We start from the raw sequence: 19199 nt of genomic DNA, 5'->3' as shown, positions 1-19199 counted from the left end.
CTGGCGGCCTCGAGGAGACCGGGGGTAGGCTGGGGCCCCATCCCCTGCTCCCCCACCTTCTCCCTCCTGTGCCCCTCAAGCCTCCCACGGCTTAGGGATGACTGATTTATTTCAGGAGGTTTTGCATAAGAGGAGAACTCACAAAACCGAGCACTGTTAGGCTGATTTGCATGCCTTCCCAGCCCAGCGCTGGAGAGATTATGTTTCCCTCGGTAAGAAAACAAGTTTGGAGACAGGAAGCCCCGAGGTAACACGCAGGTCCGATGAGACCGACAAGAGGAGAAAGGGGGTCTTGGGCGAGGCTGTTCTGCGACTGGGTCCTGCCTCGAGGTCACCTGGGCCTGCTCCCGCTGCAGGGGGCGCGGGTCCCAGCACGCAGGGCGCACACAGGAGACCATGGCCCTCAGCCCTCTGTCTCTCCTTGGTGGAGAGAGTGTGTAGAAAGATCTGGAGTGTTCTTTGGATCTTGCACATTGCTGACAGTCAGCTAGAACTGTGTGTCATCATACAGAAAACTTAAAAAATAATCCAAGGACACTAAGCACAAATTCCCATTTCTTCCCATCCTCACTGTATTATATGTGCACATCTATATTTTGCTTATGCAGGGGCGCCTGGGGAGGCTCAGTCGGTTAAGCGTCCCACTTTGGCTCAGGTCATGATGTCCCGGTCCGTGAGTTCGAGCCCCGCGTCGGGCTCTGCGCTGACAGCTCGGAGCCTGGAGCCCGCTTCGGATTCTGCGTCTCCCTCTGTCTCTGCCCCTCCCCAGCTCGAGCTCTGTCTCTCAAAAACGAATAAATGTTTAAAAAGTTCTATTTTGCGTAACCAGTGGGTCTTTTCTTTTTCCACCGAGTGTTATTTTATTTAGAGCCGCCCCAATTCTCTCGCAGCTTTTATTAACATAGTAAACGGTCTCGCAGTTCTTTGTGGCTTACTTTACCCACCACTTTCTGCATTTGGGGTGTTTGGTTGTTTGGGGTAAAGCTGCTGAGATGGGTAGACGCAGGCCAGCTGCTGTTCTAAGGTTGTGATCCCACAACCTTATCTTCCCCCCTTTAGTAACCAACTCCGGGGCTCTCTTCCTAGCCCAGGATCCCAGCCCGGAATGGAAGTGAAAGCAGGCCTTCTCGGGAGCCACTGGGACCCCTCTGCGGGACAGCAGGGTCCAGGCCTGCGGAGCCCCCGTGCAGCATCAGGCAGGCCCTTGCCGTCTGAAACCTCCCAGCCCCCGGGGTCCCCTCCAACACCCCTGGCCTTAGCAGGCAGCCGTGGCAATGAAGCGCCTTCATTTAGCCTCTCCCGAGGGCTAAATCCCTCCAGCAGCCCTGTGCCGGGTCATCCACTCATTTATTCAAGTTACCACTGGCACCTGTCATGTTCCGGGCTCCTCCTTCTGCCCTCTTTCCCTTGGCACTTCCTCCCTGTCTTGGTCTTCTTGGGCTGCCACCCAATACCACAGACCGGGTGACTTAAACGACGTTTATTTCTCGCAGGGAGACCGGGAAGTTCAAGATCAAGGGGCCGGCAGAGTCAGTTTCTGGTGAGGACAAGCTTCTTGGTTTGCAGGGAGAAAGAGAAGGAGGGAGAGAGAGAGAGAGAGAGAGAGAGAGAGAGAGAGAGAGAGAGAATGAGAGAGTCCTCAAGTTCCGGCTTTTTGTACTCTTCTTATAAAGACATTAATTCCATCAAGGGGCTCCCACCCTCATCTAACCTACTTATCTCCCCAAAGCCCTCACCTCCAAACACCATCATACTGGGGATCAGGGCTTCAACATGGATTCTGGGGGGATACAGACATTCAGTCTATAACCGTCTTCGCCAATACATGTCTATCGAGTGCCTGCTAGGTGCCAGGTGCTGGGGTTTCCAACAAGAACCAGAGAGGGGGCGCCTGGGTGGCTCAGTCAGTTAAGCATCCCACTCCGGCTCAGGTCATGATCTCATAGCTCGTGAGTTCGAGCCCCATGTCAGGCTCTGTGCCGACAGCTCAGAGCCTGGAGCCTGCTTCCGATTCTGTGTCTCCCTCTCTCTCTGCCCCTCCCCCACTCATGCTCTGTCTCTCTCTCTCAAAAATAAGCATTTAAAAAAACGTAAAAATATATATATAATATAAAAATAAAAGTTATATATATATATTTATATATTTATATATAAAGAACCAGACAGGAGCCGTCATGGGCTCCTTCCTGGTCTAGGCAGGTGAGACACAGTACCCCGAAATTTATAAATCGGGCTGATGAGTGCTGTGGTGTAGATATGGCATACAAAGGAGCACGGGCTTGGGGAAACGAACCCAGACTTGGGGAGTAAGGAGAGTTAATGAAGCTGGTGGAAGTGATATCTGGGTTGCTGCCAGGCTGAGTTCGTTGGGAGAAGGAAAGTAGGGAAGAGTGTCTCAAAAGAGGAACACCATGGTCAAAGAGCTGGAGGCGGGACCTCCAGGGAACTGACAGCAGCCAAGTTCAGTACGGGTGGAGGGTAGAGGGCAGGACAAGGGGAGGGGAGGGTGGGACACTGGGGAGATGAGCCTAGAGAAGAAAGAAGGAGCAGGTCAGGAAAATTCATCCCCGATTTAAAAACCTTCAGTGATTTCCCTTTACCTCACAGGACACAAACCTTGGCCTCAGGGACCAGCATTCAATGTTTTTCGGTGTCAGACCTCTTTCAAAGGACAGCACTTTTTACAAAGCAACTTGCAGAAACCCAATTTGTAACAACAACAGAACCATTAGTTCATGTCACGGAAAAGTGTCAGCTTCAGGCATGGCTGGATCCAGATGCCCGGACGATGTTGTCTAGATCTCATTCATTCCCGCCTTAGGACATTGGCACTTGCTGTCCCCTCTGCCTGGATGGCCTTGCTACAGACCTCCCCATGGCTGACTCATTCCGGGGTCAGCTGAAATGTCATCTCTGCAGAGAGACCTCCTTGACCAGCAACTAAAGCAAGACCTTCCCACCCCAGCCACTTTCTGCCCCATCATCCTACCCTTTGTTCTTCTTCGTGTTCATAATTATCTGAAATTGCCCTGTTGACTTATCGCCTTTGTATTTACTCATGTATATTTTTGGCCTGACTGCCCACGCCGAATGGAAGCACTGCAGGAGCAGGGTTAGAGTTTGCCTAGTGGTGTTTTTACAGTGAATGAATGAACGAGTGGAGAATCCACGCCTGCATCTGTCTCTCCCCATCTCTCAGCTTTGCTTTCTTCTCTGTTGGCTTTTGTCCTGGGGCTGAGATCACCGACACGGCCGGCTGTAGTCCCCGATCTTAGAAACCCCAGGGGAAAGGAAGCCCCTTTCTCGGTGGTTTCAAGGAGAGGCCCCAGACTGACTCTGATTGGCCCAGCCCGGTCACAAGCCATCGCCCCCGCACCAATCGCCGTGCCAGTGGGAGGGATCGGGGTCTCTCATTGGCCAGGGCTGGCCGATCCTCCTGCCCCAACCTCCAGGAGGCAGGGGTGAGTTCGGGAGCAGAGAGAGCGGTTGTCACCACGCAGAATAAGGCCAGGAAGGTGCCTGGGCCATGGCTTCCACCTCCCACCTTCCACTTTCTAAGCGTCCTTTCTTTGTCACTTGGACGTGCTGCGTCTAGTCCCTGCTGGAGACCAAATCCCAGTCCCTGCCTTTGCCCTTCCTCTTTCCCATGTTCAGCTCGGTTCTGCTCTCACCTCCTCCAGGAAGCCTTCCCAGATGCCCACAATCCCCGGGACCACCCATGACGGCCCTTGGATTCTTTGTCAGTGGGCACTCAGCTGCTTCTCGATGGGACCAGCAACCACCCACAGGCAGGAATGCTAGGGAGCCCTCTCTCACCGGCCACGGCACAGACTCTCCTCCTGATGCTGGCCTGCAGGGAGCACGGCCAGGCTGGAGAAGCGAGAGCCGCTGCTACCCGAGGGCCCGGCAGTGGGCAGTGTGCAGAGCCTCCCCCCTACCCTCTGTGGCGACATCCCAGACACGTGCAGGCGGGCTCGGGGGAGGCCAGGGAGATGAGGGCGGTGAACGTGCCGGGTGGGCAGCAAGGGTCCAGGCTGGGGTCCCAGCACACAGCATCAGCAGTGTCACGTCGGGCACCTTTCTGGCCTTGGCTTAGAACGGCCACAGAATGCAGAATGCAACAAACGTGAGCTGAGGCCACCCACCCCGGAACATGAGGACCCCTGGTGGTGGGGCGCCCCAGGGCCCCTGTGCCGTAGGGCCACCCTCCTCTACCAGAAAAGCGCCCATCCTCTGTCTTGTTGCGACTCAAGTCATTCAGGGAGATTGTGGAGCTCTTTCCTGGCCCAGGCTGCTTGCCAGGAGCTGCAGGCAGTTGAGGTGGCGGGAGCCCCGCAGCCTGCGACTCGCGACTCCGCGGTTGGCGGTGCCCTGAGGGCCAACAGCCCCACCACCCAGGCGCCCTGCTCTTCCGGATGAAGCAATTCACCAGACAGCCACACGGTGGCGCTCCTGCCTCCTTTTCCTGCGGCAAAAACCAGCCTGAAACCATCCGACCTTCGGTCCGGCCATCCATTCATCATCCGTCCATCCATCCAACCACCCATCCATTCATCTAATTACGGCTTAAATTACAAGCGTGATCAGAGTCGGAAGAAAAAAACAAAAGAGTATGCATGTCCCGATATGTGTTTTTTTAGTTTCTCTTTTTCCCTCCTCCCTCCCCCCTCCCTCTGACTCCCACCCTCCAGGCTCTCTCTCCCCTCTCCACAAATGGATACGTGCCTATAATGTTTTTCAATTCGAACAAATCTTTATTGATCCTTTGCTATTGAGTACCACACCGTCAGGCAATGCCTCCCCCAATCTGTGAGCTCAACCCTCCTGCCTCCAGGAATCTCCAGATGGAGACAAGAAACACCCTTTGGGAGACCATGAGGCGGGGTGCACTCACTTCACTAGGTGGTCTGTTTGCCTCAGAGAAGCGTGGAAGGAGGGGTGCTCTGCCCAGGCAGGGGGTGTGGGCCAGCAGCCTGAAAGGGTCTGCGTTCCTGCCTGGCACCTCCCAGCAACCCTGGTGGGGGTGTCAAACAGGGCACGTGGGGACCCCAAGACGGACCTGCTCCATCCGCCCCGACAGTGACTTTTCACCCGGAAGGTCTCCAACAATTTCCCTCAAGCAACTGGGAAACTCCGTGGAAGGAGGCGGCTGGGGACTGGTGAGCCGGGGGAACCACAGATTCCCCCATCCAGCCACGGAAGCTTTCAGAAGAGGAAACTGAGGCCTTGAGAAGCCTACAAAGCAGAGCCAGGACTGGGGCCCTGGCCTCCCAATCTTCTTGCAAGCCCTTCACAATGGTGACTGTTTTTTCACTGCCTTTAACCTCGGTGTATCATCTGCGTCTGATAAAACAGAAATCCCCAGCGGCAATCCGCAGAGAGGAGGTCTAATTCTCCAGTCACTGGGGTGAAATGGAAGCATCGTTCTGGCGTCCAGATGCAGCCTGGTCTTGACTCACAACCAGCTGCATGACCTCGAGCAGGCACTAGCTTCCCCTGAGCCTCAGACTTTACATCTCTGAAATGGGGCCAAGGATAAAACTACCCCGGGGTTGTTGCAGGTAGCAAACGAGGTAACCCGTGCAAAAACGTTTATAAATGAAAACGCTTTGTAGGTGTGACTTCTTGTTTCTCAGCAGAACTATTCAGTAGCTGGGGATAGAATTCTGCAATTTCTGTCTTTAATGAGACAGTCAAGAGCAGCTTTAGCTGCTGAGGACCTAAAAGAAGGAAAAAAGGCAGAAAAACAGGGCGGTGTCAGCCTGATTGCTATGAGGCAGGCTGTGCTAATTTACATGGCAGGTTGATTATTAATGAAACACCTGACGTTTGGTTACTGCTCATCCAACGCCCGATGACTTCCGCATTCACGTTCCCCGGATACTCCCAGGACACTCGCTCAGGAGCTGCAGGCAGGAGGAAGGACTGAAACCTTTGTGATCATCTACCTGGACCCGAGAGGGCGGAGGGGCCTCACAAGCCTCATCTCTGTTAGTCCGCGGGAGCATTTTGCCACCTGGATTATCGACCGAATGATGGAAAACCAAGAAGCGACCCTCGGGCGAGGCTGGCACCAGAGCCAAGTCCGCACAAGATAAGTGTGGGCGATCTGTCCGATCCCCTGGGATGGGTCCCCCCAGCCCCCCATTTCTACCGCCCAGTGTTTCCCCAGCACCACGCCTGGCACATGACAGGATCACGAAGCATGAAAGGCGTGTATGCAAGTCTGTGCAAGCAGTGCGTGTGGTGTGTGTGTGTGTGTGTGTGTGCACGAATATGTGTGCATGTGAATATGTGTGCGTGTTTGTGCACCAGCCGACTGTGGGAGTGTGACGATCTCCCGGTGGGTCCTAACCTCTTCAGTCAAGCCCCGGCGAGAGGTGGCCTTGCTTCCCCGGGGAAGAGGAGTTTGCTGAGGCTGTTAAGCAGGGAGAGGTCCTGTGTCCCTCCCACGCCTGACTGGACCTGGGGGCTTTACTGAAGCTTCCAGACCCAGGAAGCAAAGCCTCAAGGGAACACAGAGGCAGGAAGCCACAGGAAGGCACGCGTACGCCTTTGCAGAGGACTAGAAATTCACACACGTCTGGGAAAGGGCCGGCCCTCCATTGCCCGTCGGCACTAGGAACGTCCTGCAGGCTGACTGCACAGAATCCACAGGAGGGAGCCTTCCAGCTCCTGGGATTTGTACGCAGTTGACATCGGTTTGCATGTACTGGCTGCCTTCACTGATTTTCAACTTGCCATTTTATCAGAGCCCCCAAAGGACAGCATTTTTCTCCTTCTCTTGCTTCTTATCACCCCATGAGTGTGCAGGAAGGTCTCCTCCACCCCAGAAAGCGACCTAGATGCCGGGCAGAGGGTGGCGACCCGGTGCCCTCGTGACTCAGACAGTATGTCCTTGAAAGGTGGTGTTATGTCCATGCGTTTCTGCAAGATGAGTGGTTTGTAGATTACAAAGGACACACACGGGGGCACCTGGGCGGCTCAGCCGGCTGAGCGTCTGACTCTCGATTTCGGCTCAGGTCACGATCTCACGGTTTGTGGGCTCGAGCCCCACGTCTGGCTCTGCGCTGGCAGTGCGGACCCTGCTTGGGATTCTCTCTTCCTCTCTCTCTGCCCCTCCCCGACTCAAGCTCTCTCTCTCCAAAGTAAATAAATATGTATTAAAAGCAACAACAACAACAACAAAGGACGGACACGGATAACGTAAGGGACATGATGCTGAGTGAAAGCAGCTAGACACAGAAGGACAAATCCTGTATGATTCCACGCATATGAAGGACCTACAGGAGTCAAAATCCTAGCGACAGAAAGTAGAATGGGGGGGGGGGGTGGCGGGGTGTGCCAGGGGCTGGGGGCGGCGGAGGGGGGGGGAATGAGTTAAATGTTTAATGGGGATGGAGTTTCAAGAGCAGAAAGTTCTGGAGGTGGATGGTGTTGATGGTTGCCCAACAACGTGAATGTACTTCGGGCCACTGAACCGGGTACTTAAAAAGGCTTAAGACGGTAAATGTTGTGTTATGTGTATTTTACCTCAGTTTAAGAACCAACCATCCCACCCAGCCCCCCCCCCCCCCCCGTTTTCACAGATGGGAAAAGTGGAGGTGCAGGGATCACAGATTTTTCCTGCGCTGCCCATTTCAATTCTTTTTTGATCTTCAAATATTTTTTTTTCAAGTTTTTATGGCGAAAATTTTCAAACAAGAAAGTAAATGGAACACGTCTAACGACCACCTATATATCCACCACCATGATTCAACAATAGTTACATTTGCCAAGCGTGGTTTATCTCTCTATGTGCATATGCACGCACGTATAAAGACATTTTGTTCTGATAAAACATTCCGGAGGTCTATTGCAGACTTCGCGACACTTCACCCATAAATACTTGAGTGTGTATCTCTTAAAAACAGATACTCCTTACATCGTCCCGTAACTACAGTTATTGAATTATCAATAATTCCCCAGTACCATTGAATATCCTGCCCGTGTTCACATTTTTTTGCTGTTCCCCCCAGTTTCCTTTTAAAGTTTCTCTTTTACATCAGGATCTTGCCCAATTTCAAGCACGGCATTTGCTGGTTTCCTTAGTGTCCTTTTTGACACAACAGCGCCCCCTACCCCTTTCTTTTGATGCTGAGTTTGTTTGCAGGGTTTTTTGGGTTTTTTGTTTTTGTTTTTGTGTTTCCCCCATAATAGCCAAGACCGGTCTGGTGGAAGGTCCTGCATTCTGGATTTGTTTGATATCTCATGGTGCCGTTGAACCTGTACCTCCATCCCCATGCTGGCTGGAAGTTGGGGCCAAGGCTTGATTAGATTCAGGTGGGATGTTTTCGGTACAGCTACTCCCCTCCCTCATAGCTGGGGCTGCATGGTATAGGACATCCCCCATATCAGGCTGCCCCACCTTAAGGATGTCCAGTTTGGTCAGCTGGTTAAAGTGGTGACAGCTGGTTCTCTCCATGATACAAGTGAGTCAAAGGGTTCCTGGGTGGCTCGGTTGTTAAGCGTCCAACTTCGGCTCAGGTCATGATCTCACGATTCATGGGTTCGAGCCCCACATTGGGTTCTGTGCTGACAACTCAGAGTCTGGAGCCTGCTCAGGATTCTGTGTCTCCCTCTCCCTCTTCCCCCCCCCCCCCCCCCCCCGCTCATTCTTTCTTTCTCTCTCTCTCAAAAATAAACATTAAAAAAAATAATAAAAGTGAGTTGAGAAGCAGTCTGTGGAGTAGGACTGTCCTTATGTGACCACTGTCTCCCCCACAGTCTTTCCCTAATGTGTTCAGCATCCACTGCTTGTCCTGGCCTGAGTCAGTCCCTTCACTGGAGTTTGCAAATGGTGATTCTTCGGATCCTACCGTTCCTTCTGTTTGTTATCTGGCATTCTTTCTGGAAAGAAGAGCTTTCCCTCATTAAACAAACAAATATGAGGTACGTAAGCGATTAATCTTTTCTCTCTCTTGTTAAAAACTCATTAGTTTTTTAATGTTCATTTATTTATTTTTGAGAGAGAGAGCAAGTGGGGTAGGGGCAGAGAGAGAGGATCTGAAGCGAGCTCCATGCTGACAGCAGCGAGCCCCGATGTGGGGCTCGAACTCACAAACTGTGAGATCATGACCTGAATGACCTGAGCCAAAGTCAGATGCTTAAGTGACTGAGCCTGCAAGGTGCCCCTCAATTAGTTAATTTTTTTTTTAGAGAGAGAGAGCATGAGCAGGGGAGAGGGTCAGGGAGAGAGAGAGAGAGAGAGAGAGAGAGAGAGAGAGAGAATCCCAAGTAGACTCCACGCTCAGTGCAGAGCCCGGCTTGGGGCTCAATCCTATGACCCTGGGATCATGATCTGAGCTGAAATCAAGAGCCAGACTGAGCCACCCTGGTGCCCCTAATCTTTTCTATTTAATTGCTGATTTTCATCAGAAGGTGTTGGCATAATTGGATCTTTTTGCTCTCTTCTCCTCTTTTTTTCCCCTAAAATTTGAGTATCACTATAAAGTCATAGATTTTTACTTATTCAGTGTGTTTTTAAATTATAGAAATTCCTTTTTATGGTCAGTGTATAGGTTTCTGAGGGCTGCTCTAACAAATGCCCACAACTGGGTGGCTTAAAACAACAGAAATTTATTCCCCAGTGGTTCTGGAGGCCAGAAGTCTGAACTCAATTACAATTTCTTGTTCTGCAAACTTTCTGCTCATGTCTTTTGCCCTTTTTTTGCTATGAAATAATTGTGGTTTTTCTTTTTAAAGAGTCCAAGAGTTCTCCGTATATATTAGGAGGCTTGTGGTATAAGTTGCAAAAATTTTCTCTCAGCTGATTTATTTTTTGACTTTGCTTAGTTTCCTCTTTGCCGCACAAAAGATGTTTTGTTTTGTTTTCTTTGGGGGAGTCCGCCTAATTTGTCGGCCTTTTCTTTTGTTGCTTCTTTTTGGCCATTTTTAGAAAGTTTTTTTTTTTTTCCATTCCTGAGTACAAACAACCCACTCGTGTTGTTTTCTTCTGGCACTTGTATGGTTTTACTTTTGACACTTGGAGCTCTGGCTCCTTACGAGTTTATTCTGCCATAGGGTGTGAGGTAGGGATCTAACCTGATCGTTTTCCAAATGATCACTGCATATTCTTCAGAGGAGGCCCGGCTAAAATAGAACCTCTGGTTGTGAATGCCCATGCTTTGTGGGGAGGGGGGAGGTCTCACAGTGACCGTGAGACTAAAATTAAACACACTATGGAATATGGCCCTGCACACGGCATCGCAAGGGGCAGATTGAGGTGTGATGGGGACTTGTCCAAGGAGACAGCCAGCCCAGCATTTCAAAGTTAAATTAGTAGGCATTAAAGTCAAGATTAAGCCTTTGCCAATATTCTCCAGAAAACTCTCAAACCTTTGGGGCCCCCTCATTGCCTCCAGATATAATTCAAGCTTCTTATTTAGCTTGAGGCCCTCCATATACTGACTTGCTTATCTTCGATTTCACACATATCTTAAATGTGACCGTTTATTAAACAAACAGCCTTAGGTGGTCTTGCTCGAAGCTGGGTCTTCCTCTTGTACAGCCCATCTGGCCTATCACCATTTAGCAAATTCCTGATTGAACCAGGAGCAAGGTTGAAATCCCATCCCCACGGGTAGGTGGCCCTCGTCACTCTGAGTACAGCCTCTTTGTCCATAGCACTTTGCCTGTTATTCCTGGGCTGGACCTGGCTCTGAATCACAGTATGATCAGTCCCTCTCCCATCTCATCTGCTGGACTCTATGCTCCTTGAAAGCAGGTGTAGAGGATTGAATGGTGTCTCCCCACCTCCCCTGCCACCAATTCATGTCTACCTGGAACCACAGAATGTGGCCTTATTTGGACATAGGGTCTTTACGGGTATAGTGCAGTTCAGATGAAATCATGCTAGGTTAATGTGGGCCCTGAATCCGGTGACTGGTATCCTTATAAGAAGACAAGCGGACACACACCGAGGAGAAGGTCACATGAAGACAGATGCAGAGACATGAGTGACACAGCTACAGACCACAGAAGGTCAAAGTCTGCCGCACCATCATGAGGCAGGAGAGAGGCACGGAACACATTTTCCATCAGAGCCTCCAGAATGAGCCAACCCTGCCCACACCTTGCTCTCAGACTTCTGGCTTCCAGAATGGTGAGGGAATACATTTCTACTGTTTTCAGCACCCCCCTGCTTGGGGTAATTTGTTAGGGCAGTCGGAGGACACTCATACAGCAGGTAACAGGAATAACAATATTTATTGACGCCCACGCCGTGGCAGGCACCCTCCGAGCATTGACATGTGTCTCATACCGAGCTGTCCCAGCAACCCTAAGAATTGGGTATTTAAGGTATTGGTCTCATCCCCATTTTCCCAGTGGAGACACCGAGATTGCCCAGTGACTCATCCAGACCACACGGCTGGGTTGTCGACCCAGGATCCTGACTCACCTGGGCCTCTCTGGCCTCACCAGGCAATCTGTTCTGTTACTGCCCACCTGTGGCCACCAAGGCCCATTCTCCTTTCTGACTAAGAAAAGGATTGGAAAGGGCATTCTTTTTTCTTTTTTTTTTTTTAAGTTTATTTATTTATTTATTTAGAGATGGCAGGGAGAGACAGAGAGAGAGGAAGAGAGAGAGAATCCCAGGCAGCTTCCACACTGTCAAGTGCAGAGCCTGATGCAGGGCTCGAACTCATGAACCATGAAATCATGACCTGAGCTGAAATCAAAAGTCGGACACTTAACTGACTGAGCTGCCCAGGCGCCCTGGAAAGGGCAATCTTTTTTTTTTTTTTTTTTTTTTTTTTTTTTAATGTTTATTTATTTTTGATGGGGTGGGGGGTGGGGAGCATGAACAAGCCAGGGAAGAGCAGAGAGAGAGGGGGACAGAGGATCTGAAGCAGGTTCTGTGCCAACAGTGGGGAGGCTGATGTGGGGCTCCAACTCACAAACTGTGGGAGAGGGAGGCAAGAATCCAAAGCAGGCTCCAGGCTCCGAGCTGTCAGCACAGAGCCCAATGCAGGGCTTGAACTCACGAACTGTGAGATCATGACCTGAGTCGAAGTCAGATGCTTAATCAACTGAGCCATCCAGGCACCACTTGGAAAGGACATTCTTAAGCAAAACCTCAAAAAACCCAAAGTGTAAGTCTCAAAAAAAAAAAAAAAAAGGGAGATGAGTTTGATAACATCAGGATTAATGTCTCTCTTCCAATGTAATACAATACAGTTACAGTTACTAGGATGATAACAGACTGGGGGAAACATTGGAAATATCTGTAGCCAACAAGGGGGCACACACCTAAAACAGAGACGGTGCTCCCACAAATCAACAAGGGAAAGATAGTAACTCTATTGGGAAAATGGCCAAAAGATAAGAATCAGCAATTTATAGAGGAAGAAACCCACAGCTTAACAAGAATATGAAGAAATGCTCCATCTCACTAATAGAGGGTGGTAAATTAAACAAGAACATGTCAGGGGTGCCCGGGTGGCTCAGTCGGTTCAGCGTCCGACTTCAGCTCAGGTCATGATCTCGCGGTCTGTGAGTTCGAGCCCCGCGTCAGGCTCTGGGCTGATGGCTCAGAGCCTGGAGCCTGCTTCCGATTCTGTGTCTCCCTCTCTCTCTGCCCCTCCCCCGTTCATGCTCTGTCTCTCTCTGTCTCAAAAATAAATAAATGTTGAAAAAAAAAATTAAAAAAAAAAAAAAAAAAAAAAAAAGAACATGTCAGGGGTGCCCGGGTGGCTCAGTCAGTTGAGCGTCCGACTTTGACTCAGGTCATGATCTCCCGGTTTGTGAGTTCGAGCCCCATATCGGGCTCTCTGTTGTCAGTGCGGAGCCCATTTTGGAACCTCCGTCTCCCTCTCTCTGCCTCTCCTCCATGCGTGTGCCCACGTTTGTGCGCGCTTTCTCTCTCTCAAAAATAAACATTAAAAATTAAAAACAAAACAAAACAAAATAAGAACGTGTCAGTATAGCCCTAGTTTACTGAAAACATGAAAGAGCCAGTCGATGCCAAGTGTTGGCAGGGATGTGGGCATTTTTGTGGACAGTAGACTGGGGCAGCCATTCTGGAGAACAATTTGGTGGTAAGTCCGTGCAAAATTTTTGGAGGTGACGGGTGTGTTTAGTACCTTGGTTGTGGTGATGGTATCATGGGTGTGGGCCTTTGTGGGCAGTCATCCAGATGTGTGTGCAATTAAATGTGTGCAATTTTTTTGTATATCAATTATACCCCAACAAAATTAAAAAAAAATTCTCTAAAAACAACAACAAAGTTAAGTCCACCAGTTTTACTCCTAGATATACATCCCAAAGACATTCTCAGCCGTATCAGTACAGCATGTTCCTCCCCGTGTTTCAGATGGCACCGTGGGTATCATTCCCTCCCTGGGAGAGTGGAGGGCCGATCGGTGTAGATCCGTATCGCTGAATAATTGTCAGCCATTAGAAGCTACTGGCTAGATGCATACAGAGCATCATGCACGGAGCTTCAAAACAACGGTGAGTGGGGCAAAAGGTCAGAAACAAACTGCCACCACAAACATAAACCATTTATGTAAGTTAAAAGTACATGCATAGATACGTGCATGGTCATATATGTATATAGTGTATACACATATAATCTTGGTCTTTTGGACACAGTGCTAAACAGCGAGGGGCTGCTGCTGAGATGGGGTTCCAGGGCTCTGTGGAGGCTACTGCCAGAAACTTGGACTTGGCCCTGTAGATGTGTGGCCCCTGGAGGCAGGGTGAGTGGCGTGAGGCCACATACAGAAGGGTGAAAGCAGGCTTTTTTGCAGGACTCTGAAAATTCAGGAGATAGCGAATTATATTTCTTTTTCCATCTCCGTCTTGGTCTCCATCTAGGTCTTTTCCATCATTTGGCTGGACTTCTGAGTTTGTCGTAGGAGATGGGGACGTGGAGGGTCACAGCTTCTTCATCTGGGTGTAGTGACCCCGAGGCAAGACACAATCTCTCTTTAGTATCCATATATAGACTCAGGGAAGTACCCTGATTGGTCCAGCTCAAGTCACGTGTCCAACGGCCAATCTCTTTGGCTAGATGATGGGGATTGGCCAGGCCGGGTCCAAGTGCCTCCCGTGGCTCGAGGGTGGTACTGTGGTTGTCCCTCGGAAGGGGAGGGGGAGATGTCGCACAGACTAATGCAGGGGAAGACTACCCCGTCTATCGGGTCAGCACCACCTGCCTACACCGGCTCAGCTCCTTTGTTTCTTGTCACGTTCAGACAGGCGACTCATGACTTTTAGAGAAAAAAATATCCAGGTAGCCTGGACTAAGAGCGGTTGGGGATGGTGGCTGGGCTGCCTCTGCCTTTCTTTCTGGCCTCTTGTCACACAAGCCCCTGGTGGTCCATATTGAGAGAACAATTACCATTCTTCTTCCAGACACTGTATAAACAGTAACAATGTAGTTCGGGCCCCCCTTGAGGGCCAGGAGTTGATGAGCTCCATGGATCACTGCTCCCTTCCACGGAGAAGAACATTCCAGCAGGATGAGGTCAGAGCGCTAAGGAAAATTGGGGGGAGGGAGGGAGGTTCCTGGGTCAGAACTCTAGGGCAGTGCCTGGCCCTCGACTCCGCCCCTTAACCTGGGCCCTCCAATCCCTGGACTGAGAAATCTCTGAATGCACTTGAGTCCCGGCCCTGGCGTGCATGCAAAGGCAGTGTGGTCCTTCCTGCCAAATGGTTTGTGGAGAAACCAGATCCTTCCCCTTTTCCCCCAACCTTTTCATCTCTGGATCCCCCCCCCCCCCCCCCCCCCCCCCCAGCTGATGGCCCTTGGGTGGCTACATAGAGTTCAGTATTTGGTGGACCAGCTCCTGGGAGTGATGGATGCTGGCCATGAACACAATCAACATGGTAACATAAGTAACATTTATTTTTAAAAAAAAATTTTAATGTTTATTTATTTTTGAGAGAGAAAGAGAATCTCAGTGCAAGTGGCCGAGGGGCAGAGAGAGAGGGAGACACAGACTCCGAAGCAGGCTCTGGGCTCTGTGCTGACAGCTCGAACTCAGGGGCCACGAGATCATGACCCGAGCTGAAGTCTGACGCTTAACCCACTGAGCCACCCAGGCGCCCCCAGAAGTAACATTTATGGAACTAGGTTTTACCCTAGTTATATCTTAACGTCTCACTGATTTAACCTCAAATCCCCACTCTGCAGACATTATTATCACTCCATGTTGTGGATGAGGAAACGAAGGCTGAGTCCGTTCGTACGACAGCAGAAACCTGCACTCAAGCTCTGGTCCGTTTGAAACAAGAACTCTTGGCTTCCCCCAACTGCCTCCATAACCACGTTAGACTGGTTGAATCCCCAGCTCAACGCCCACCTTCCCCATAAACCAGCATGGTTATAAAGGCTGTGCACTGCTCAATCCAGGAGGATTGGGGGCTAGAGGACAGGGCTGAAATACACCCTGGGCTCTGCTCACATGGGCTACGGTCTCAGAAGGGGTGTCTAATTCTCACAAAGCACCAGACAAGCTAGCAGCAGCCCCACCTGGGACTACACTGGGCCTCTCCGAATGCCGACAGCACCCACTGTTCTGGCCCCTGATGCACCTGGCCCCTTGCATCGCAAGCTGCCTGGCATTGTGACCCAATTGGTTCCCATGACAAAACTTGTTATTCCCAGAAGGCACCCAGCACTTACTGCCTCCAGGCTCTTGATTCGTTGGTGCTTTCGGCCTCCCAACCGCCTCTCCCATTTCTATTTCATAAAACCTACCTTTCCTTTAAAAACAAAGCAGATGCCCACTCCTTCAAAAAGCCTTTCAAATTCCGTTAGGCTCATCGCACTCTCTGCCTGCTCTGTCATGCTGCTCTGGCCTCTGATAAAGAACATCACCTGTTGAGCATTTTACTATGCTCGGGGCTTGAATTCTCAGTTGAGGAATGCTGTGATGCTCATTTCCCAGAGGAAGAAACTGAGGCCCCCGCCGACTTTAAGACTTGTCAGGTCTAGCCGATAGACAGCTAGGAAATAGAAGGGACGGAATTAAGGCTGCTTCATTTCCAAGCTGTCTGCTCCGATTAGGGTGGTTGTCCACAACTGTCGTGATCAGGTCTGAGGCGTTGGCAACCTGAGGGCAGGCGCCAGTGTGGTTCTTTCTTCACAGTCCCAGAGGTGGGGTTTTGCGAATATTCTGCAAAGGAACGAAGGCTGCCCGGATGGAGTGAAAAGCCCCTCCCCCAAGGCTCCAGAGCGGACCCTTCACCCACGCGGGCCCCAGGGGCTCTTTGGGAAACACGATCGCGGCTCTGCGGCGGGTTACAGAGAGAGAGAGAGAGAGACCCCGGGAAGGGGGCCGGGAGGGAGGAGGAGGGAACAACCGGGTCTGCAAGGGCAGAGGGGACGAGGGGGAAGGCAGCAGGCACCCCAACCACACCCAGCCGGGCCACCTTGTTTACGCCTCTTGCACGGCCCCTCCCGCCCGCCCGAGCACGTGACCTCCGCCCCGCCCCTCGCTCCCTCGCGTGGCTCCTCCCGCCGCGCCGGCCCTTCTTTTCGCCTCCTTCAGAGTCACAAGATCTCTCAGCGGCCTCCTTTCGGGATCCTTCCGCCCGTCCCCGCCCCCCCCCCCTCCCTACGTTACAAACTCTCCTGGGTTCTTTTTCGGCTGGTTCTCACCACCGGTAATGAGCAGGACGGCCTCTTCCGTCCAACGGGGCTGCCGGCCGCGGTCATCTGCCGCTGGGGTCGAGGGGGAGGTGAGGCCCAGCCGGGCACTCTTTTTCGTGGCGGAGGCCGCAGCGGCCGTGGGCCTTTCACGACGGGGGAGGTGCTGTACGTCCAAGATGGCGGCGCCCTGTAGGCTGGAGGAACTGTGAGGTAAACAGCTGAGGGGGAGGAGACGGTGGGTGAGTATGGGGGTGTCGCCCCCCTCCTTTCCACGGGGGCTTCTCGGGGCACCCCTGGCACCACGACCCCGGTCGGGGAGGGGGGGCCCGAGGGGCTGGGGCAAGGGGCTCCCTTGCCGGAGAGGGAAGCCCGGGAAGGGGTGTCCGGAGGGCTGTCCCCTCCCTCTGATTACGTGCTACCTCTGGCGGGGCCCCGCAGAGCTGGCGAGTCCCCGGGGAGGAGAGGCGGGCCGGACCCGCACCTCGCCCCTCCTCGGCGGCCGAGGGCACGGCTGCACCCCCGGGGCTCGGTGCCGAGGGCAGGGGTGAGGCGGGCCCCTTCGCCAGCCGCCTCGCTTGGCGGGGTGACAGGCTCCCGCGGGGTGCGGAGGGCAGGGGAGAGACCCCCCCCCACCCCCCCCCCCCCCGGCCGGAGGGGCAGGGCCGGTGGGGGAGGGCGGCTGGTGCCGGGGCTTCCGGAGGGGGGCCGGGGGTGGGGCGGAGAATGAATGGAGGCGGCCCGTGGGCTTCGGGGACCCGCCTGGACTCCGGGCGCGTCCGCTGGAATTTGCGGGACTGGGGTGCCTCGCTCCGCGTGTGCTCGTGGGTGCCTAATTGACGGTCAGAGACAGTCACTTCCAGTCGGCCGAGGCGGACCCTAGGCGACAGCCAGCTGCTTGCGGAGCCGCTGCTAGACGCTCATTCATTCGTTCGCGGAGCTGGAAGACGACGAGCCCGCGGCCCGAGAGACCTCGGAGGATTGAAGCTCTTTGTGCTCCCTGCGAGAGAGTTGTGCTCCGCGTGTTTTGGACTCGGGGGCCGGGCGGCAGCGTGGGAGGGGGCGCTCCCGGGGGAGTCGGTGCCCGGCGGTCGCCCTGTCCCTCCTGCAGTCCCTGCGACGAAGGGGAGAGGCGGCCGCTGCTGACGCCTCCATTTCCCAGGGGAGGAAACTGAGGCCCGGAGAGATCAGGGCTGGTGGCCCAGGGTCCCGTCCCCAGGGCGTGCCGCTGTGGGCCCCAGGCCGGTGCTCCTGGCCTCGTTGCTGCTCCCGCTTGACCGAAGCCGGCCTGTCGTTCTAACTGAGTGGCTGGAAGCGATCGGCCAGAGTTTGTGCGCAGGTGCCTGTGCGTGCGCGTCTCACGTTGAAGGGGGGTGCGTTGTGTCCAGCTGTGGGGGCTCCAACAGCCACAGGGGCTCCTACACCTGAGCTTTGCTGGGGATGGCAGCCCTTGTGCTTGTCAACACGTCAGTCTAAGTTAGGCCGGCAAGTGTGTGATGTTTTTATAAAAGGACACGTTTACTGCAGAAACAAGTCCTACTAAAATCCTTGCTGGTTTTTTTTTGTTTTTTTTTTTTTTTGTTTTGTGTTGTGTTAATAGAAAGCCTGGAAATAGCACTTCGCTTTGCATAGAGTAAGCTGTAAAAGTACTAAAATAGAATAATACTCTTCTGAGATGCTTTGATTTACAATTTCGGGATCCGCTTGGAGTCATCGGAATTCAAACAGGCCGGCGAGGCGGGGCTGTAAATTTCAGGAAGCATTTATAAAACCGAGTCTTCGGGGAGCCCTTGATTTGCCGAGCAGCCACCTGTGATTCTGAAGTTGAACATTCCTGAGTAAACCTGGAGTATGCAAATGGGAGGGCTGATTTAGGGTTGTGTAGGGAAATGTAGCTGTAACAGTCGTGCATCAGGCAAATGAAGCCCCTCAGAAACACTGAAACGTTCTCCGCTATCGCCCTGGGGAGCAGCGAAGTCTTCCCCTAACCACCTGGTGTAAACTTAAGGGCAATTTATAGACGATGTAAAATGAAAATATCCTCTTACTAAAGTTAGTATCTTACCTAAAACCCTCTTCCATCAGGTGCCTGGAAAGGTGGATGATGGAAGCTTTCTTCACTTCGTGCGTTTCCTCGTGTCCTGAGGGCTTCGTGTGTTTCTAAATTCCTAGTTAGACAGACTCTTGGGCGGCTACAGGCCTTCAGTACCCCGCTTCACTAACCTGGAGTGTCTCGGATCCTGTGACTCGCTCATACCCTTCCTCCCTGGGTTAAGAGTGAGGGCATGTCACACGGCTACTGTTGCGGCGTAATCCGATGCGTTTTGTGCATGCTTGGTGTCATTTGTGGGCCGAAACTGAACAGTCTTCCCAGGGCAAATCAAAGATATACCTGTCTGTGTAATGTTTACGGAATCACAAAATCGCCGGGAACAAGCGATCTCAAGCAGTCGTGTTCATCAGAACCTCCATGCGCAGATGTCCAGCCCCATAGTACACGGGCCCCCATGCTTGCTCTCCAAGGATACCCTGGGTATATATTTTGGAGGCAGTTGTAGGT

General features: G+C 52.4%; 1 protein-coding gene and 1 long non-coding RNA gene across 15 annotated transcripts in view; both read left to right on the top strand.

The window, feature by feature from the left end:
- Window positions 1-14425: 14425 nt before the first annotated feature.
- LOC132662798 (uncharacterized) lies at window positions 14426-15378 on the top strand. The gene is made up of 2 exons (XR_009602721.1): window positions 14426-14512; window positions 15182-15378. It is a non-coding gene; the product is annotated as an uncharacterized LOC132662798 (long non-coding RNA).
- Window positions 15379-16638: 1260 nt separating this feature from the next.
- Window positions 16639-19199, top strand: part of TSC1 (TSC complex subunit 1) — a 49844-nt gene continuing 47283 nt past the window's right edge. For 8 of the 14 annotated variants that reach the window (XM_060608259.3, XM_060608263.3, XM_060608245.3 and 5 more), the window contains exon 1: window positions 16639-16881. The gene's annotated coding sequence lies outside the window, so the exon portion shown is untranslated. Of the gene's footprint in view, window positions 16882-16970; window positions 17187-19199 lie in introns of those variants that run through there. The other 6 variants (XM_060608262.3, XM_060608246.3, XM_060608257.3 and 3 more) reach the window with 3 other exon arrangements.

Source organism: Panthera onca, chromosome D4, assembly GCF_046562875.1.
Source record: "Panthera onca isolate mPanOnc1 chromosome D4, mPanOnc1 haplotype 2, whole genome shotgun sequence".
NCBI lineage: Eukaryota > Metazoa > Chordata > Mammalia > Carnivora > Felidae > Panthera > Panthera onca.
This window is presented reverse-complemented; position numbering and strand designations above follow the sequence as displayed.